At 40.5% G+C, this 23,048-nt stretch overlaps 1 long non-coding RNA gene across 5 annotated transcripts in view; it reads left to right on the top strand.

The window, feature by feature from the left end:
• Positions 1-23,048, top strand: part of LOC126084024 (uncharacterized) — a 189,343-nt gene that overhangs the window by 111,965 nt on the left and 54,330 nt on the right. For all 5 annotated transcript variants that reach the window (XR_007518907.1, XR_007518908.1, XR_007518909.1 and 2 more), the window contains exon 5: positions 3,185-3,376. This is a non-coding gene — a long non-coding RNA (uncharacterized LOC126084024). The remainder of the gene's footprint in view (positions 1-3,184; positions 3,377-23,048) is intronic.

The following is a 23,048-nucleotide window of genomic DNA, read 5'->3' as shown; positions in this document are numbered from 1 at the left end:
ATGGTTCCAATCTTGGGCTATCAGGGGATCTGGGGACCATGACCGTCAGGGTCCCTCCGGTCTCAGTCAGACCATTAAGCCTGGTCTCTTTACGAGAATTTAAGATCTGCATCCCGCTGTTCTCCTGCTCCATCAGGGATTCCCTGATTTGTTCCCTGTCAGGGCAGTGATCAGTGGTAGCCGGGCGTCATCTAATTCTTTGGGTCTCAGGCTGTTGGAGTCTCTGGTTCATGTGGACTTTTCTGTCTCTTGGGTTCATCTTTACCATAAGTCTTTGGTGTTCTTCATTTTCCTTTGCTTCAGGTAGGATGAGACCAATTTATGCATCTTAGATGGCCACTTGCTAGTGTTTAAGACCCCAGATGCCTCTCACCAAAGTGGGAAAAAGCAAAAAAATTTGTCAGTGGATTGTCTGATTCAGTCTTTAACTTGATTAAAAGCAACTAATTGGAAACCATCTGACTTATAAAAGAAAACATAACCCAGTTAGAGAGTCACTCGCTTTTTCAATAGCAACACCAACACCAACACCAACACCAACACCAGCACCAGCACCAACACCAACACCAACACCAACACCAACACCAACACCAACACCAACACCAACACCAACACCAACACCAACACCAACACCAACACCAACACCAACACCAACACCAACACCAACACCAGTGTTTTGAATTGTCCGTTTGTTGCCCTTGAGGTTTCTACCTTGCAGGGTAATGCACCAGGTGAGATCCAGCATGGGCTAAGTCTGCTTTTCTTTCGTAAAATAGGAGAAGAGTTTTTGTGAAAGAGGAAGCAGGAACAGAGAATCAGCATGGTGCCCTGGGGGCATGTGTTCATGCTCTCAGGCAGATCATTTTTAGGGAAGAGAATACATGGCATTTGAGGATATAGAAACTGACTCCCTTAAGACTGTCTGAGAGCTTCCAGGAAAGTTCTGGCATGCACACACCCTAGTTAGAAGACTACTCATTTAGTAAAAATGAGTAGATATGTTACACCATTGGAAACGGGCCCTTCGACAAAAACCTCAAGAATTTGGAATTATTTAACCTGTGAGAAAAGCAGGAGTAGGGGATTGAATACAAAAGGAAATAGTCTGATGAGTGCTGAGCAGTTACACTGTACTTTACTGAAAAATTCTAAGAATCCATATAATGAATTTAGACCAGAGTCCAAAAGGGTTGCGCCATTGGAATATACCGTCAGTCCTTTTTTCAGGGATTTTTAAGAAAATTGTGACCTGGTTTGGTGATAAAATTTTCAAGCTTTGGGAGAATGCCACTAACATGTTTTCTTTGTTTGATCTAGGATAGGCCAAGATAAAAGGCACAAGTAGGTGGAAATCATTTTCAATAAATTTTGCTTGATTTGACTATATGGGGAAGGAGTTACTTACTAGTTGTAGTAGAGTAATGGGCTTTATTTTCAAATAAAGTACTGCTTTGGTAAATTACTGGCTCTGTGACCTTAGGAGATTTATTAACAAGGCTAGTAAATTCTACCTGTTTCGTAGCGTACTCAAACATAACAATCGTAAGAATGGTGCAGGACAGGCAATGTTTCATTCTGTGGTACACAGGGTTGCTATGAGTCAGAAGTGACTGAACGGCAACTGGTTTTTGGTTTTGGTCAACTATCTGGCAACCTCTTATATATAAGATATCAGGCTCCCCAATATGAGAAACAGTGCTGAAATACATAGTAATGATTCAGTGAAATTTTAGTTCCTTAAATGTGGCTAAGGCTTTAGCAGAGTAGACAGAATAGTAGGTTGAGAGTCTCTGCTTCTAGCCCTGGTACTGTCACTAGCCAGCGATGGATCATAGGCAGATTATTGGTATCTTTTTTTTTCTTTGGACTTAGTGTTGCTTGCCATGAAATGAGGCTCTTGGTCAAACCCTCCTGTGTGCAAAGGACATATGGTTAGTGTCAATGAGCAAGGTTGCAGGAGTGTAATATAATAGGTGCAAAATGGCCTGGGCTGTAGTCAAGGATGATACCTGCCCTATTACATAGCCTTTAAAAAGCCTGTGCTGATTTTGCAGAGGGGCCAAACTAAAGTCCCTCTTGGGATGTCTACCGAGCAGTACTTCAAATATGTGCTCTCGTATATGAAAGATTTTAAAGCTGTTTTCAGCTCTGTAAATCTGATTCCTTGGATACACTTCATCCCTAAAAAAAAAAATAAATAAAATAAATAAAAAAATTGAATTTGATGTCCTCCTGAATATTCTGTTTTCGGTATTTGAAAGTAGATTCTTTCATATAGGAGACCAAACAAAGCAAAACAGAAAAAATGCGAATGTAAAAACATAAAGAGTTGTGTCATAGAGGAATCGAAATAACGGTGACAGCTTTCTTTTTTCTTTTAGGAACAGATGAAACTTTTCTAAAAGATGAAAACGGTTGTTGATTTGAAGTCAACATTTAATAAAATGAATATAGGCAGAAGGCACTCAAGCTGCTATCAGATTCTGCTGAAAATATATTTAAGAATAAATGTGATTTTTCCACCTGTGAATTTGTTTGTTGCAGAAGCACTTCTGTAAGGATTACAGCAGTACTCTGCTCCTATAGTCCTGCTTTGTCTTTTTACAGTTAAGCCCTCAAACTGAAGTAGGAACTGCTAATTAGCACAGGCACAAATCCTCACCTTGTAACTTTGTTTAAATCTTCAGAAGAATAAACTCGAATTTGTGAAGACAGCAGAGCAAAGGTAATTGCTCATTTTTCTTAAAAAAACAAAAAGTGGTAAGTGGCTTAAGGTTAACTCTGTTTTCTGGGAAATCCCACAGTAGGAGTCTCAAGGCAGCCATATTCTCTTTGAACTGAGAGATGGATAAGATCAATGATCCATTCATTTTCAGGATGCTCCATTCTGTAACTTAGAACACTGCAAATGCATTGTGGCTCATCAAAATGCTACATTAGAAATCTCCAGTTTCCCTCATGAGGACAAGAGAGGCAAAGATACCCTCATTATCACTATGCGTGGCTTCTGACAATTAGCTATTTTCCAGAAGTATCACCAGAAGTCAGGGTAAGCTTTTCAGCAGGGTGAGTCAGGAGGGTTCCACGAGCCTAATTAGTCGGGATTAAATTATTCAACATCAAATGGGAAACCAGTCAGGACTTCCAATTATAATTCAAAAATGTTTTCTGTTTTACATTGCAGTAAAAATAACACTCTGCAGTGAAAGAATCAGATGCAGCACAGTTACAGGAAATGCTGGGAGAACAATTACCAAGAAGCAAAATTAGAAAGCTTTAAATGGATGGGTGAAGCCTGACTGGAATAAGCACAGCCTACATCTTGATAAACTGCTGGTGAAATGGTCCTCAAGAAGTTGGAGACATCTTTAGCCTCGTAAGTCGTGAACATTCCAGGAATGGTCCAGCTTTTATAAGATTGGTTTAATCATGAATGGGTGGGGAGGACATTGATTCTCACTTAATATTACAGTATTCAAGGAAGTAAATTCTTAACCAGTGTTACCATAGTGAAAATATTTCTTTAGAGCCTAACCTCATATAATAAACATTGATGGTTTAGGACCTGAGACAAAAAATTAAAAATTGCAAATTTGATTCTTCTTCTGATATTCTCATGAAAAGGAAAAAAAGGAAATTGCAGTTTGGTCATAGGGCTGAAATTCTGAGCAACATTCCCAATTCAAACCCAATCCAAACACTGTTGTATGAACAATTCACTTCATCCCAAAAGGTACCTTTGTGAGTTCAGGTATGATGAGCAGGGAGGCAGACAGGCTGGAGGCAGGAAAGTGAGTACTGTCTTGAGATGGTAGGACAAAAAGTGTTGATTAATATGTTGTTGTTGTTAGGGGCCGTTGAGACAATTCTGACTCATAGCGATCCCATGTGTCAGGGTAGAATTGCCCCATACGGTTTTCTAGGCTGTAATCTTTACGGTAGCAGATCTCTAGGTCTTTCTCCCACGGAGCCAATGGGTGAGTTTGAACTGCTGAACTTACAATTAGCGACAAGTGCTTAACCACTTCGCCACCAGGGCCTGATATTCTAACTTCTGTATCAAGAATCTCTTGTTATTGGATGTGGCTATAAAATTTTATATCACCTAAATCAAGAAACCAAACCAAATCAGTTGCTCTTGAGTCCATTCCAACTCATTGTTACCCTATAGGACGGAGCAGAACTGCTCTACAGGGTTTTCAAAGAGTGGATGGTGGGTTTAAACTATGAACCTTTTTTGTTAGCAGCTGAACTCTTAACCACTGAGCCACCAGGGCTCCTTACAGTACTTAAGGTAGTCATAAAAATTATTGGAATGTCTGAGGTTTTAGTCAGGAGCATGGGAAGAATCCAGCCCACTGAGTGCTTCATAAAAGGGCGGTGATAGACAAAGTTGTATTACAAATAGCTAACATGTTTGCTGAATGTTTATCATGTTTACCAGACACATTGCTAAGAGCTTTCATGTGTATTTAATCATATAGGGCATTGGCTAAGAGCATGGCCTTTGCAATCTTACTTTCTGGGTTCAAAACTTTGGAATGTTACATAATGTCTCTATGCCTACCTCATAGTGCTGGGTGAAGTTTAAATAATGTTTGGAAAGATGCCTGGCACAAATCAACATTCAAAGGATGTTAGTATGAGAGACGGGAAGCTGAGGCCTGGAAAAGTAAGTAATGGTTCTAAAGTCACTCAGCTAGGTGATAGTAGAGGTGGGAATAAAATTCAGGACTGTCTCAATCAAAAGCCCTTATCTCAATCTCTGTTCTGTCCAACAGCAAGGCAATGTGAACCACATGTATATTTTTAAGATTTCTAGTAGCTATATTAAAATAAGTAAAAAGAAACAAGTAAAGTTAATTTTGGCAATGTATTTTATTTAGCCCAATATATAAACCTATTATCATTTCAGCATGTAATCAATAAAAAAAATTAATGAGATATTTTCATTCTTTTTTGGACTTAGTCTTCAAAGTCAGGTGTGTATTTTACACGTATTGTACTTCTTAAGTGCTTGTTTCCAATGCTCAAGAGCCGCGTGTGTCTGCTACACTGGACAGTACAGCTCTAGGCTGTAGTTACTCCCCAGCCTAGGCTGGGGTCATCTGCCTACTGGCATGATTTGTGTGGAGCACCTCTTGAAGTTGTGTTTTCCAAGCGACTGCAAAAGGCTAAGGCACTCTTGGCAGATGAGAGGCCCGCAGGATTTCTAGGAACTATCACATTTTCCAAGTCAAGAAATCAAATGACGCATTGCATTGGGTAAATCTGCTGTAAAGGACCTCTTTAAAGTGTTGAAAAGCAGGGATGTCACCTTGAAGACTAAGGTGACCCAAGCTATGGTATTTTCAATTGTATCATATGCATATGAAAGCTGGACAATGAATAAGGAAGACCAAAGAGGAACTGATGCCTTTCAATTGTGGTGTTGGCGAAGAATATACCATGGACTGCCAAAAGAACGAACACATCTGTCTTGGAAGAAGTGTAACCAGAATCCTCCTTAGAAGCAAGGGTGGTGAGACTGCGTCGTTGTCAGGAGGGATCAGTCCCTGGAAAAGGACATCATGCTTGGTAAAGTAGAGGGTCAGTGGAAAAGAGGAAGACCCTCAGTGAGGTGGAATGACACAGTGACTGCAACAATGAGCTCAAGCATAATGATAGTAAGGATGGGTCAGGACCGGGCAGTGTTTTGCTCTGTTGTGCATAGTGTTGCTATGAGCCGGAACCGACTAGACAGCACCTAACAACAACAATCATATTTTTAGCAAATATCCCAGTCCCTTCTAGAAGATATGCTGAAGGAAATTAATCCAGATTTTGAGTTTTGTGAAGCTTTGGGACCTAGGGTTTTGTGGACTTGGCATTGGGCTTCCTACAAAGTATGATAAGCTCAAGTTACCACTCTGATCTCAGGCTCAAGGTCATTAGTACAAGGTAGACATCCATAGGGCCCTGCCAGCCCGTTCCTGTTGCCTCATTTCGGACCAGAATTTCCTACTTTCAGGAATCAGTTGGAGTCCCTGGAAAGTGCAAATGGTTTTAATACACTCAGCTGCTAACTAAATGGTCAGCGATTTGAGTTCACCGAGAGGTGCCACAGAAGGAAGACCTGATGATCCAGAAAAATTGCCATTGAAAATCCTATGGAGCACAGTTCTACTCTGACACACATGCGATCACCATGAGTTAGACTTGACTCAACGGCAACTGGTTACTAGTAGGATAAGTTATTTTTTAAAGTGATGATTATTTGGATTTGAATGGTTAACATACTCTCATTGAGTACTGAAGAAGCCCTGGTGGTGCAATGGTTAAGTGCTTGGCTGCTATCTAAAAGGTCGATGATTTGAACCCACCAGCAGCTCTGTGGAGAAAACACCTGGTGATCTGCTCCCATAAAGATCACAGCCTAGGAAACCCTATGGGGGAAGTTCTACTCTGTCCTATAGCGTTGCTATGAGTCAGAATTAATTCAACGGCAAACAACGACAGCACAACATCTAGCACTGTATTAGGAGTTGGGTATAAACACAGTTCCTGCTCTCAAGAAGCTCACAAGCTAGTGGGGGAGACCATTGAGAAAACTGGTAAATTACAGTCTGGCAATCCTGGATGATTAAGTGCATGAGGGAGGTAAACCCAGGTAGCAACAGGAATAGAAAGGAAGAGCACTTCTCTAGGTGTTAGGAGAGTTCTGCTGGTCAGGAAGTGCTTCACAGAGCTTGAACCTTCAGTGGGACTTTGCCAGGTGAAGAAAGGTGTTCCTGGCAAAGCTTACTGTATTTTTAATGAATGGCAGTGATGAGTTTATTAAACTAAGGAGAATTCAGTTTAAGCCAACTGATGATTATAGTTAATAATGGAAGTATGCACACTCCTAATTAGTGAAAATACCAACTATTCTCTTAGCACTGGCTCAGGTTATTCATTAATGACAGAGATGCTTCACAACGAATATAAAAATTTCTCCTTTCTAGGTGATTAAGCAGGAGGAGATGAGGAATCTCAGGATAATTCAATTTCAGAACTGGCATCTGGAATGATCAGAGGCTCGTCTTCAGATTCAATTCAGTTGCTTCATATCCAGCTAGAGAACCTTGGTGTTACGGAAATGACATTTGAGTTTAGAAAAGGCTGAGGAATATTGTTTATATCTTAAGCTATGATGTCTAAAATTGTATACTGAAGTATTTCTATCTATAAAATTATGTTTGTGTCTGTCGTAGTTTATGTAATTGCATATCGAAGCAGTGCTGTCCCTCATGGTCTGTGCAGATAAGGACATTGAAACAGTCAGGCTACTATTCTCGTATGAGGATGATAACCAGTTGCCAACAAGTTCATTCACAGCAATGATAGGTGGCCCCTATAAGAGCTTGGCATGTGCTAAGAAATTATTACATACTAATTCATTTGATCTTCATAGTAACCCTAAGGGATAGTGTATTAGTTTCTTATTGCTGCTGTAACAGATTACCACAAGCTTAGTAGCTTATAATAACACAAATTCAGTATCTTACAGTTCTGGAGGTCAGAATTCTGAGATGGGTCTTACTGGGCTAAAATCAAGATGTCAGTAGGGCTGCATTCTTTCTGGAGGCTTCAAGAAAGAAACTGTTTCTTTGTCTTTTCCAGCCTCTAAAGGCTGCCCATATTCCTTGGCTTCTGGTCACCTTCGTCCATCTTCAAATCCACCCACAGCCAATTTTTTTCACATAGCGTATGTATTAATTTCCTAAGGCTACGATAACCAAGTACCACAAATGGGGTAGCTTGAAACAATATTTATTCTTTCATAGTTCAGAAGTTCAAAATGAAGGTATCAGCAGGGCCACGCTCGCTCCAAAAGTTCTAGGGGAGGGCCTTCCTTTGCCTTTTCTGGTTTCTGGTGACCTCAGATGTTCCTTGACTTCACTGCATCACTCTAATCTCTGCCTCAGTTGTCACATGGCCTTCTTCCCTGTGTCTCCTCTGTGTTTCTGTGTCTCCAAATATCCCTCTTCTTTTAAGGATAGTCCTTATTCAGTAAAAGCTCATCTTACCTCAATTGCATCTGCAAAGACCCTAATTCCAAATAAGGTCGCATTCACAGGTACCAGGGGTTAGGATTTAAATGTATCTTTTTGGAGAACACAATTTAATCCAGGATAGCATCATTCTGACACTGCCTCATCTGCCACCTTCTTCCACATTTAAGAACCCTTGTGATTACATAATCGGTTGGCTGATTAGCAACCTTAATTCCATCATCTACCTTAATTTCCCTTTGCCATATAACGTAATGTCTTTACAGATTCTGGAGATTAGGATACAGGCATCTTTGGGGGTCAGTATACTGCTTATCACAGTAGGTATTATTGTTACCCCATTTTACAGGTAAGAAAATATAAGGTCATGTAGCCAAAAAGGATTGGGGTAGGATTAGAAACTGACACCAAAATCCATTCCCTTAATCATTATCTCTTCAAACATCTTAGAAGCAGAGAATTGGATCATTCAAGCCCAACAGGGTAACCTCCAGCTGGGGCCCTGAGTCCTATAGCCACAAGAAAATGAATTCTGCCAAAAACCTTAAGGGGATTCTTCCTCAGTCAGATCTCCAGATGAGAATGTAGCCTGGCTGACACCTTGATTTCAGTATTGTGAGACTTTGAGCAGAGGACCCAGTTATGCTGTGACCGGACTCCTGGTCCACAGTACTCATTACATAAGGGCCAAACTACATCATAACTGCCAAACCACTGACAATCATGGCCAGGCCAACTTGACACACAACCTTAACCATCACAACATCCCATTTTCAAACAGGGTTATAACCACAGGCATAGAGGTTAAGATTTACAACACATGTTTTTGGGGGACATAATTCAATCCATAACATGTCAATCTTTGGCCCCCCTGAATTCATGTCCTTGCCACATGCAAAACACATTCACCCCACCACATCACCCCAAAAGTCTTATATCAACTCCAAATCCAAAATCTCATCCTCTGAAACATCTAAATCAAATATGTTTGAGACTTTAGGTGTATTCCATCCTGGGGGAAATTCCTCTTCATCTTTGAAACTGTGAAATCTATAATACAAGTTACCTGTTTCCAAAGTGCAATGGTAGAACAGGCATAAGATAGATATCTCCATTACAACTGGGAGACACTGGAGGAAAATAAGGCATAAAGGGTACCAAGCAAGTCTAAAAACCCAGCAGGACACATTACATTACCTCTCAATCTTGAAAATAATCCCCTGTTCCCTGAGACAATCTAGGCAATGACCCTGCCCTCCAGACTCTGGGTGTTGGCCGTACTGTCTGGATTCTGGGTGGAGACCCCTCAGTCCTAGGCTTCAGCTCCACCTTCCATGCCTCTGGGATGGCAACCCTGCCCTCCCAGCTTTGGGTGGCCCCATTCTCCTAGTCTATGTGAGTGGCAACCCTACTCCTTTGGCCTGGCAGGTCCCATTCTTCTGCCTTTTGGCCACAGCAGCCCTGTCTCCCTAGCTTTGGGTAGTAGTCCCATCCTCTTAGCTAAACTGAATGGCAGCCCTACAGTCTGGGACTGAGTTGGTGAAGATCTGATTGTTTGAAATCTAGGAGGCTCTACCTTCTGACACTCCAGAAACTGTGGCCCCCACTCTTTGAGACTTAGGCAACTCTTGCTTTCTGTGCTCCTTCCAACAGTTCTGCTGATTTCTGAGTTGCTCCAGGGGTGGTTCTTTTCTTTTCTTGGAGGAAAACAGATGTAGCCCCTTTGGCCTGTTTCCTGGCTGTAGAATTATAAGGGGCAGACAGCATTCTTTCCTTTGTTCTTTCTCTCTCCTTTTTAGTCTAAGCTGATGAGTTTTCTGTAGTGGTAGTTGGTTAGATCCATCAGTTACAGTTTTAATCACTTTAACAAAAGATTGTATAGCCACGTCCTTGGTAAACATTCTAGGACATGTGTCCTTAGTTTGTACAACTGAATTTTCCAAATCTTTAAATTCTGTTTGCATTTCACACAGCTTATCCTAAGTCCATCTCTTTCCTTTCTTATTTTACCATAAGTGGCAAGAAGAAAGTGCACGCCCATTTAAGATCTTGTTTAGAAATCTCCTCAGCCAGGTATCCAAGTTCAACACTTGCAAGTTCTACCTTCTAACAAATGATTGGACATATTTCAGACAAGTTTTTTGCCACTGCATAAAAAGCACTGCTCTTCCTCCACTGTCCAATCACACGTTCACCAAGCCTCACCAAAAGCACATTTAACATCCACAATTCTAGCATCATTTTGTTTTCAGTGCCATATGTATTCTCTAAGACAATAGACTTTCCCTATAGCTCTCCTCACTTCCTTCTGAGCACTCACCAGAATTCCCGTTAACGTCTATATCTCTACCAATAGTCTCTTCAAGACAATCTACGCTTTTACTATTAGACACCTTAAGACTATTCCAGCCTCTACCCATTACCCATGTGTTTAGTCACCGTTTATGTTGGTGAAAGAAGGTATTTGCAATGAAGAAGTCATTGGTCTTGCAAAATTCTGTCATTCATTCTCCAGCATTGTTTCTATCACCAAGGCCATATTTTCCAACTACTGAACCTTCTTCTTTGTTTCCAACTTTCGCATTCCAATCACCAGTAATTATCAATACGTCTTGATTGCATGTTCGATCAATTTCAGACTGCAGCAGCTGATAAAAATCTATTTCTTCACCTTTGGCCCTAGTGGTTGGCACATAAATTTGAATAATAGTCATATTAACAGGTCTTCCTTGTAGGTGTATGGATATTATCTTATCACTGACAGTTGTACTTCAGGATAGATCTTGAAACGTTCTTATTGATGATGAATGCAACACCATTCCTCTTTGAGTTGTCATTCGCAGCATAGTAGACTATATGTCTAATTCAAAATGGCCAGTACCAGTACATTTTAGCTCACTAATTCCTAGGATATCGATGTTTATGCGTTCCATTCCATTTTTGATGATTTCCAATTTTCCTGGATTCATACTTCGTACATTCCAGGTTCCAATTATTAAAGGATGTTTGCAGCTGTTTCTTCTCATTTTGAGTCATGCCACATCAGCAAATGAAGGCCCTGAAAGCTTTACTCCATCCATGTCATTAAGTTCGACTCTACTTTGAGGAGGCTGCTCTTCCCCAGTCAACTTTTGAGTGCCTTCCAACCTGGGGGGCTCATCTTCCAGCACTATATCAGACAATGTTCTGCTGCTATTCATAAGGTTTTCACTGGCTAATTATTTTCAGAAGTAGACTGCCGGGTCCTTCTTCCTAGTCTGTCTTAGTCTGGAAGCTCAGCTGAAACTTGTCCTCCAGAGGTGACCCTGCTTGTATCTGAATACCAGTGGCATAGCTTCCAGCACCACAGCAACACAAAAGCCCCCACAGTGCGACAAACTGACAGACATGTGGGGGTATACCCATGGACCTCGCCAGATGGAACACACAGAAATCAAATTGACTACATCTGTGGAAAGAGACGATGCAAAAGCTCAATATCATCAGTCAGAACAAGGCCAGGGGCTGACAGTGGAACAGACCATCAATTGCTCATATGCAAGTCCAAGCTGAAACTGAAGAAAATCAGAGCAAGTCCACGAGAGCCAAAATATGACTTTGAGTATATCCCACCTGAATTTAGAGACCATCTCAAGAATAGATTTGATGCATTGAACACTAGTGGCTGAAGACCAGACGAGTTGTGGAATGACATCAAGGACATCATCCATGAAAAGCAAGAGGTCACTGAAAAGACAGGAAAGAAAGAAAAGACCAAGATGGATGTCAGAGGAGACTCTGAAAGTTGATCTTGAGCGTCGAGCAGCTAAAGCAAAAGGAAGAAATGATGAAGTAAAAGAACTGAACAGAAGATTTCAAAGGGCCTCTAGAGAAGACAAAATAAAGTATTATAATGACATGTGCAAAGAGCTGGAGATGGAAAACCGAAAGGGAAGAACACACTTGGCGTTTCTCAAGCTGAAAGAACTGAAGAAAAAATTCAAACCTCGAGTTGCAATAGTGAATGATTCCATGGGGAAAATATTAAACGACACAGGAAGCATCAAAAGAAGATGGAAGAAATACACAGAGTCATACCAAAAAGAATTAGTTGATATTCAACCATTTCAAGAGGTGGCGTATGATCAGGAACCGATGGTGCTGAAGGAAGAAGTCCAAGCTGCTCTGAAGGCATTGGCGAAAAACAAGGCTCCAGGAATTGATGGAATATCAATTGAGATGTTTCAACAAACAGATGCAGCACTGGAGGTGCTCACTCTTCTATGCCAAGAAATATGGAAGGCAGCTTCCTGGCCAACTGACTGGAAGAGATCCATATTTATGCCTACTCCCAAGAAAGGTGATCCAACCGAATGTGGAAATTATAGAACAATATCATTAATATCATGTGCAAGCAAAATTTTGCTGAAGATCATTCAAAAACGGCTGCAGCAGTATATTGTCAGGGAACTTCCAGAGATTCAGGCTGGTTTCAGAAGAGGATGTGGAACCAGGGATATCATTGCTGATGTCAGATGGATCCTGGCTGAAAGCAGAGAATACCAGGAGGCTGTTTACCTGTGTTTTATTGACTATGCAAAGGTGCTAGTCTGTGTGGATCATAACAAACTATGGATAATCCTGTGAAGAACGGGAATTCCAGAACACTTAATTTTGCTCATGAGGAACATTTACACAGATCAAGAGGCAGTTGTTCGGACAGAACAAGGGGATACTGATTGGTTTAAAGTTAGGAAAGGTGTGTGTCAGGGTTGTGTTCTTTCACCATACCTATTTAATCTGTATGCTGAACAAATAATCCGAGAAGCTGGACTATAAGAAGAAGAATGGGGCATCAGGATTGGAGGAAGACTCATAAACAACCTGTGTTATGCAGATGCCACAACCTTGCTTGCTGAAAGTGAAGAGGACTTGAAGCACTTACTAATGAAGATCAAAGACCACAGCCTTAAGTATGGATTGCACCTCAACATAAAGAAAACAAAAATCCTCACAAGTGGACCAATGAGCAGCATCATGATAAATGGGGAAAGGATTGAAGTTGTCAAGGATTTCATTTTACTTGGATCCACAATCAACAGCCATGGAAGCAGCAGTCAAGAAATCAAAAGACACATTGCATTGGGCAAATTTGCTGCAAAGGACCTTTTCAAAGCGTTGAAGAGCAAAGATGTCACCCTGAAGACTAAGGTGCGCCTGACCCAAGCCATGGTATTTTCAATCACATCATATGCATGTGAAAGCTGGACAATGAATAAGGAAGACCGAAGAAGAGTTGATGTCTTTGAATTGTGGTGTTGGCCAAGAATATTGAATATACCATGGACTGCCAAAAGAACAAACAAATCTGTCTTGGAAGAAGAGCAGCCAGAATGCTTCTTAGAGGCAAGGATGGCGAGACTGTGTCTTACTTACTTTGGACATGTTGTCAGGAGGGATCAGTCCCTGGAGAAGGACATCATGCTTGGTAGAGTACAGGGTCAGCGGGAAAGAGGAAGCCCCTCAACGAGGTGGATTGACACAGTGGCTGCAACAAAGTGCTCAAGCATAACAACGATTGTAAGGATGGCTCAGGACCAGGCAGTGTTTCATTGTGTTGTGCATAGTGTTGCTATGAGTCGGAGCTGACTCGACGGCACCTAACAACAACAACCCATTACCGGATTCCAAAACCACCTCCACATTTTAGGTATATGTTAGAGCAGTACCCCATTTCTGGTACCAAATTCTGTCTGAATTATCTAGTGGTGCTATAACAGAAATACCACAAGTGGATGGCTTTAGCAAACAGAAATTTATTCTTTCACAGTTTAAGGAGCTAGAAGTCTGAATTCAGGATGCCAGCTCTAGAGGAAGGCTTTCTCTCTCTGTTGTCTCTGGTGGAAGATCCTTGTCTCTTCAGCTTGTTTCCTGGTTCCTTGGAAATATCCCTGTGGCTTGGCATCCCATCCATCTTCCTCATCTCTACTTCTTTTGCTTGCTTTTTAAATCTCTTTTTATATCTCAGAAGAGATTGATTGAAGATAAACTTTACACTAATCCTGCCTCATTAACAAAACAAAGACATCACATTCCCAAATGAGGAGGGAACCAAGGTGCCATTCCAGAGGGCATGGAGGGTGGAGCTGAAGCCTAGGTCTGAGGGACCTCCACCCAAAATCCAGAGGGCATGGCCAACACTCAGAGACAGAAGGGCAGGGCTGTTACCTAGATGGCCTCTTAGAACAGAGGATTATTTTCAAGCACTGAAAACTAGTGTAAATAGTTCTGCTGGGTTTTGGACTTGCTTGGTGCCCTTTATCCTTTCTTGCCCTGCAATTTCTCCCATTTGTAATGGAAATGTCCACCTTGTGCCTGTTCTAGCATTGCACTTTGGGAACAGATAACTTGTAATCTGGCTTTCACAGATGCAGAGGAATTTTGCCCCAGGATGGAATATGCCTAAAGTTGTACACGTATTTGATTTAGATGCTTCAGAAGTTGAGATTTTTGATTTGGAGTTGATTTAAGACTTTTGGGATGATGTGATAGGGTGAACGTGTTTTTCATATGACAAGGACATGAATTTGGGGGGGTCAAAGAGTGGCATGTTATGGATTGAATTAAGTCCCCCCAAAATATGTGCTTTGCTTGTGGTTATAATGTCATTTGGGAATGGGTTATATTTTTATGTTAATGAGACATGATTAGTGTAAGGTATGACTTGAGCCAATTTCTTTTGAGAAAGTGTAGGCAGAGATGGCAGTAGACAGGTGCCAAGCCACATGCAAGGTTGCCTAGGAGCAGAAGCTCTGAAAAGCCAAGGACCTTCCTCTAGGGCTGGCAGAGAGAAAAACCCTTCCCCTAGATCTGGCATCCTGAATTTGAGCCTTCAGACTGCCATATCTTTCTCCCACTGAGCGGCTGGTGGATTTGAACCACTGACCTTTCGGTTAGCAGCCAAACTCTTTTTTTTTTTAAAATCATTATTTTACTTTAGATGAAGGTTTACAGAACAAACTAGCTTCCCATTAAACAATTAGTACACATATTGTTTTGTGACGTTTGGTTACCAACCCCACGACATGTCAACACCCTACCTTCATGAACTTGGGTTCCCTATTACCAGCTTTCTTGTTCCCTCCTGCCTTCTCATCTTTGCCCCTGGGCTGGTGTGCCCCTTTAGTCTTGTTTTGTTTTATGGGCCTGTCTAATCTTTGGCTGAAGGGTGGCCTCAGGAGTGACTTCATTACTGAGCTAGTAGGGTGTCCAGGGGCCATACTCTCAGGGTTTCTCCAGTCTCTGTCAGACAGTAAGTCTGGTCTCTTTTTGTGAGTTAGAATTTTCTTCTACATTTTTCTCCAGCTCTGTTTGGGACCCTCTATTGTGATCCCTGTCAGAGCAGCCAGTAGTGGTAGCGGGGCACCATCTATTTGTGCTGGGCTCAGCCTGGTGGAGGCTGTGGTAGTTGTGGTCCCTTAGTTCTTTGGGCTAATCTTTCCCTTGTGTCTTTGGTTTTCTTCATTCTCCCTTGCTCCCGTGGGATGAGACCAGTGGACTATCTTAGATGGCTGCTCAAGAGCTTTTAAGACCCCAGATGCTACTCACCAAAGTAGAATGTAGAATATTTTCTTTATAAACGGTGTTTTGCCAATTGAGCTAGATGTTCCCTAAGGCTATGGTCCCCACAGCCCTCAGCCTAGTAATTTGGCCCTTCAGGGAGTTTGGGTGTGTCTGTGGAGCTTCCATGACCTTGCCCTAAACAAGTTGTGCTGGCTTCCCCAGTATTGTGTACTGCCTTACCCTTCACCACAGTTAGCACTCAACTATTGTCTATTTAGTGTTTTTCCATCCCCACTCCTCCCCTCCCTCATAGCCATCAAAGATTGTTTCTCTTTGTGTGTAAACTTTTTCAAGAATTTTTAGAGTAGTGGTCTCGTACAATATTTGTCCTTTTGTGATTGACTTATTTCACTTAGCATAATGCCTTCCAGGTTCACCCATGTTGTGAGATGCTTTGCAGATTCATCATTGTTCTTTTTTCATTGCACAGTACTCCACTGTGTTTGTGTACCATAGTTTGTTTATCCATTCATCTGTTTATGGGCATCTAGGTTGTTTCTATCTTTTTGCTATTGTGAACAATCTGTAATGAACATGGGTGTGCATATGTCTATTCATGTAATGGCTCTTATTTCTCTAGGATATATTCCTAGGAGTGGGATTGAGCAGCTGAACTCGTAACCACTGAGCTACCATGGCTCCTTCAAGGCCACCATAAAACAAATCAAACCAAACTCATTGCCACTGAGTCGATTCTGACTCATAGCAACTCTATAGGATAGAGTAGAACTTCCCTATAGGGTTTCAAAAGAGGAGCTGGTGAATTCAAACTGCCGACCTTTTGGTTAGCAGTTGTAGCTCTTAACCACTGTGCAACCAGGGCTCCAGAGGGCACCATTTGTTGTTAGGTGCTGTCAAGTCAGTTCTGACTTATAGTGACTCCATGTAAAACAGAACGAAACACTGCCCAGTCCTGAGCCATCCTCACAATCGTTATGCTTGAGCTCATTGTTGAAGCCACTGTGCTAGTCCATCTCATTGAGGGTCTTCCTCTTTTTCACTGACCCCCTACTTTATCAAGCATGATGTCCTTCTCCAGGGACTTATCCCTCCTGAGACATGTCCAAAGTATGTGAGATGTAGTCTTGCCATTCTTGCTTCTAAGGAACATTCTGGTTGTACTTCTTCCAAGATAGATCTGTTCATTCTTTTAGGAGTCCATACTATATTCAATATTCTTCACCAGCACCACAATTCAAAGGCGTCAATTCTTCTTCCATCTTCCTTATTCATTGTCCAGCTTTCACATGCATATGAGGCAATTGAAAACACCATGGCTTGGATCAGGTGTACCTTAGTCTTCGATGTGACGTCTTTGCTTTTCAACGCCTTAAAGATGTCTTTTGCAGCAGTGGCTACTAAGGTGGGGGGTGGGTTGTGGGATTTGTCTACTTCAACAGGGAGGAGCATTTTATCACTGATATTGTTTAGAATTATTCCATGGTGTTAATAGAGGGCAGACTCATTTTAATTTTGTTTTAAAATTCTCTACATACAATGCATCCTCTATTTCTTGCATTGAGGACAGTGAGGAAGTGGGAAAAGTGAAGAAAGGAGGCGATGGAAGCCAATAAATGGTTACTATTTTGGGAAACTGGGGCTCATTCCTGCTGGCAACCATCTGAGAAACTGTATGGATGTGCCTCTGAACTGTCCCAGCAGAGAACAGAGAGTTGAGATAATTAACCACCAACCCTGTCCCTCACTGGTGGAGGGTTTAAGGTTCTATATGCCAGCCGTTCCGGGTGAGCGTATTTGCTGACAGGCAATTCCCCCTGTTGGAGAAATCCCTTAGGCAGAGAGGTGGAAATACACAAATGCATGAAGTAAGCCACTGTCAGCTTTTTGGAAAATATTAGTTTCAAGGGAATTTAAGGAGCCCTGGTGGCGTGGTGGGCAAAGTGACTGACTGCTAACAAAACATGTGGCAGTCTGCTTCTGTAGAGATTTACAGTCTTGGAGATGCTATGGGGTCACTATGAGTCAGAATCAACTTGACAGCAGTGGGTTTGTTTTTTTGTTTTTTAAGGGAATATAGGAGCCTTGGTGATGCAATGGTTAAGAGCTTGGCTGCTAATCAAAATGTCAGCAGTTCAAATCTACCAGCCACTCCTTGCAAACCCTATAGGGCAGTTCTACTCTGTCCTACAGGTTCGCTATGAATTGGAATCTACTCGATGGCAACAGGCTTAAGTGGGTACAGGGTAGGTGTCAACAGCATTCGTTATACTACATTTTGGTTTAAGTAACGTGCTGTGGAAAGCTGTCCAAACAAGGTAACTTGTTTAATGTTTGAGTAGCTTGGCTGTGTTTTATTTAAAGGAGTAGGCTACTTGAATTTTTATTGGTATCCTAGTATAACCATTTTGAAACTGATATTAACAGGTCAATCTTATGTGTTTGGGTTCTTGAAGGAGAGGGAGAGATATGTTCTGAGAAGTGTCTTGTTATCACTTCTATTGAATTTTTTTTTTCAAAGAGTAACAGTGACTTTCCGATTGTTAGCATCAGTTACATTTTTCTCAGTTTGTAACTTCTTTAACCTTTTTATGGATGCTTGTACTCTTGACCATGCCTTTTTTTTTTTTTTAATAGTTTTTTCTATGTTGTTTCTGGGTGAAGAATGATGTTTGAGGTGAGGTGGGATTAGGGGCATTAAGACAAATTTCTGGGTGGTCTATCTTCAGTTCATTTTGGTCATTACATATGCAAATCCTGGGAAACTTTAGTTATAAACTTTAGTTATATTATTAACACCATATTAGGTACCTGACTCCTTTATCTGAGGAAATCTATCACACATAATGCAGTTTATATGAATATTAACTTCTGCAAAGTATGGTTGGTGATGCTCATGAAACCAAGATAAAATTTTACGTGGTCCTGCGGTTATGGGTTGCACTGCCACAAAGGGGTTGGCCCCAGAAGTGGTGTAACTTCATCTTGTAGTGGAGAACAGTGGAAGCTGGATAGAACAATTGTCCACGGCTACCTTTCTCTATGAGTCTGAATTGACTCGACGGTACTGAGTTTTGACTGGGTTTTACCTTGGTAAGGTCATTGGTGCACAGCAGGAATGGCTACATCCAAAGGAGTAGAAGCATTTATCCAGAAATTTAGAAAGGGATTTGGGTATCAAATCAGATGCTATAAAAATCTCATTAGAGGAAGTCTGAATTTGCATCAAGTCATATTTCCTAAGAAACTTTTAAAAGGAAACTTGAACTTTACAGTTTGACAGGTTATTTGCTGCCATAAATTCTGTAGAATTTTAGCTGCAACATTAATTTTAGCTGTCTTTTCTTTTTCACATTAACTTTCGATATTTAGTTTGTCTGCTCTCTGAAGGAGGAATACAGAACAACATTATAAAGTGTATTTTAGGTCTACATTATACTAGATGGGCTGATTAGTAGAAGAGATGACACATACACATGCCTACTGAAGTGCCTGATTTATTTACCCAAGGGTTCAGAAAATTGATGAAAGCATCATGGGCACACTGAGTAGTAGCAGATGCCATGTATTCAGGGCAGCTTTCCTAGGATTCTAAAGTTTCAAAGTGAGACATGATGATTGTTTGGCTTGGAATGGCAGTAGTTGGGAAGGAGAGAAAAATGGATAGTTTGGGGATGAATTTTGGAGGCCGAATAAATGGCACTTGTTGATGGGTTTTGTGGAGGCTGAGGAAAATAGAAATCAAAGATGGCTCTTTAGTTTTTGACTTGAGCAACTAAGAGAAGATAGAAGAGAAGGAGTTTCCCCATTTCCTGGATGATCAAATTTGTACTTATTATCTAGGCATTCAAGCCCTCCTATGATATATCCCCAACCTATTTTTCCAGCCTTTCCTACTCCCTAAGAACAATATTTTTCTATTTGTTGAACATGCTTCGAACATGCTTCCAACATGCTTCAGGGTCTCTATACCTTTACCTCTACCTAGAATGTCCTTTTTCTCATCTTTCTTGGAATCCTACTTGTCCTTCAAATGATGTATTGTATGTGAAATAAGTTTGTTAGTAGTAAAGAGCTCTACAGATCTTAACTGTTGCTGTAAATAATGCCCTTCATAGGCTATTTGTTAAGCTGTCTCTCATTATATCCAGCAGAAATACTCTCTCTGCTTTCAAACACTGTAGCACTTTGTTAGGATCATACATATAACAACTCCAAGCTGTTACTTATTTGTGTACATAATTTTATTCTGCTAACCATAAGTTCCTTGAGGATATAACCTCATTTTTTGTAAGCTTTAAAAAATTATGAAATATAACAGAAAAGCATATAAAATATAAATGTATAGCTTAACAAATTGTTGTAAAATGAACACCTGTGTAACTGCCACACAGGTCAAGAAATAAAGGAATGAAATTTATAATGCTATTAAGTAGATTTTATAGGTGATTTGAATCAGCATATCTAAATTTCTATGTTTTTCTTACTTTGTTTTATTTATTTAAATGCTGTTCCTTCTTTACTCAATCTATGTTCTTAAAATTTTCTCTTCTGAATAAATTTTGTCAAAAAAATTTTTTTTTGTATTCAAGTTATGGTTAAATTAAGGAAACTTCTTCTGGCCAAGATGGAGTTACAGGAACTGGATTTACCCTCCTGCTGAAACAGAAAAAAAAACCCGAATGAAATATATGAAGCAAAAATATTCAAGACACTGAAAATTAGATAACAAAGGAGAGCGGTCCCTGACAAATGTGAAACAAGTGAGGCGAGCCCAGGAAACAGGGAAGGGAGAGGGAACCCAGCCATTATTTTAAGAAATAATGGCTGAAAAATTTCCAAATTTGTTGTAAACTATAAACCCACAAAGCTAAAAAGCTCAATTAACCCTAAACACACATACCCACAAAATAAAGAAAACTACACCAAGGCTCATCACAGACAGATTGCTTAAAACCAGTGATAAAGAGAAAATCATAAAAGTAGTCAGAGGGAAAAGCTACAGTAAAGAAAGAGAAAAAAAGATGAGTTATAGTAGACTTCTCATAGGAAACAATGCAAGCTAGGAGTCAGTGGGACCACATCTTTAAAGTCTTGAAAGAAAAACAAAAAACATTGCTTTCCTAGAATTCCATAACAAAAAACTGTCTTCTAAAAATGAAAATGACAACAAGGATATCATACATGAACAAAGCAAGAGGTCATTAAAAAGACAGGAAAGAAAGAAAAGACCAAAATGGATTTCAAAAGAGACTCTCAAACTTGTTCTTGGATGTTGAGTAGCTAAAGCAAAAGGAAGAAATGATGAAGTAAAAGAGCTGAATAGAAGATTTCAAAGGGTGGCTTGAGAAGACAAAGTAAAGTATTAAAATGACAGGTACAAAGATCTGGAGGTAGAAAACCAAAAAAGAAGAACATGCATGGCATTTCCCAAGCTGAAAGAACTGAAGAAAAAAAATTCAAGCCCTGAGTTGTAATATTGAAGGGTTCTATGGAGAAAATATTAAATTATGCAGGAAGCATTAAAAGAAGATGGAAAGAATACACAGAGTCACCATGACAAAAAGAATTGGTCAATGTTCAACCATTTCAGGAGATAGCATATGACCAGGAACCGATGGAACTGAAGGAGGAAGTCCAAGCTGCACTGAAGGCATTGGCAAAAAACAAGGCTCCAGGAATTGACAGAATACCAATTGAGAAGTTTCAACAAACAGATGCAGCACTGGAAGTGTTCACTTTTCTATGCGAAGAAATATAGAAGACAGCTACCTGGCCAATTAACTGGAAGAGATCCATATTTATGCCTGTTCCCAAGAAAGGTGATCCAACCAAATGTGGAAATTATTGAACAATATCATTAATATCATACACAGGTGAAATTTTGCTCAAGATCATTCAAAAGTGACTGCAGCAGTATATCAACAGGAAACTACCAGAAATTCAAGCCAGATTCCAAAGAGGACGTGGAATGAGGGATATCATTGCTGATGTCAGATGGATCCTGGTTGAAAGCAGAGGTTACCAGAAAGATGTTTACCTATGTTTCATTGATGATGCAAAGGGATTCAACTGTGTGGATCATAACAAATTATGGATAAAATTGAGAAGAATGGGAATTCCAGAACACTTAATTGTGCTCATGAGGCACCTGTACATAGACTCATTAACAACCTGCAATATGCAGATGACACAACATTGCTTGCTGAAAGTGAAGAGGACTTGAAGCACTTACTGATGAAGGTCAAAGACCACACCCTTCAGTATAGATTACACATTAACATAAAGAAAACAAAAATCCTCACAACTGGACCAATAAGCAACATCAAGGTAAATGAAGAAAAGATTGAGGTTGTCAAGGATTTCATTTCACTTGGATCCACAATCGACACCCACGAAAACAGCAGTCAAGAAATCAAAAGATGCATTGCATTGGGCAAATCTGCTGCAGAAGACCTCTTTAAAGGGTTGAAAAGCAAAGGCGTCACCTTGAAGACTAAGGTGAACCTGACTCAAGCCATGATGTTTTCAATCACCTCATATACATTCAAAAGCTGAATGATGAATAAGGAAGACCGAAGAAGACCTTTGAATTGTGGTGTTGACAGAGAATAATGAATATACCATGACTGCCGAAAGAATGAACAAATCGGTCTTGGAAGAAGTACAACCAGAATGCTCCTTGGAAGCAAGGCCAGCGAGACTACGTCTCACAAACTATGACAAGTTATCAGGAGGGATCAGTTCCTGGAGAAGGATATCATGCTTGGTAAAGTGGAGGGCCAGTGAAAAAGAAGACCCTCAACAAGATGGATTGACACAGTGGCTCCAACAATGGGCTCAAGCATAACGACGATTGTGAGGATGGCTCAGGACCGGACAGTGTTTCATTCTGTTGTATATAGATTTGCTACGGGTCTGAACCTAACATAATACATGCACAAAATGTTCCCAGCAACAGGAAGAAACTGATAGACTCTTAATCTTCTTCATGGACTACCAGGTTAATAGTCCTATTGCAGAGGTAATTGAGGGTTTATGTTTGGTAGTTTTTAACTAGACGTTATTATCAGAATTATGATAAAACAGCATGGTTTTTGGTACTTGATAAACACTCAGGAATTCTATTTCTTGTTACCTACAGAGTGTCCAAATGAAAAGGAAAATGGCCAGGTAAATCCATAGGGCACTGTCCCAAGCATGTATATTTTTAAATAGATACACACATGATTATAATGTGTGACTTTATGTAAGAGACATTGGTCCAACTGAACAATGAATGGGGTCACTTGGCAGTTTTTCTCAAGGGTCATGTTGAAGGAGGGAAAAGAATTACTGTATTAATTTAAATTAGAATATTATGCCCAATTGGGAGTTATTTTTAATGCTTTTGGAGTAGTAGATGTGACTTTGATGAGTTAGAGAAGCAAAGAGACAAAGAATTTGAAGTTCAAA

The sequence above is a fragment of the Elephas maximus genome, chromosome 10 (assembly GCF_024166365.1).
Source record: "Elephas maximus indicus isolate mEleMax1 chromosome 10, mEleMax1 primary haplotype, whole genome shotgun sequence".
Lineage (NCBI taxonomy): Eukaryota > Metazoa > Chordata > Mammalia > Proboscidea > Elephantidae > Elephas > Elephas maximus.
Note: the sequence above shows the minus strand (reverse complement) of the source record. Positions and strands in the feature narration are given on the sequence as shown.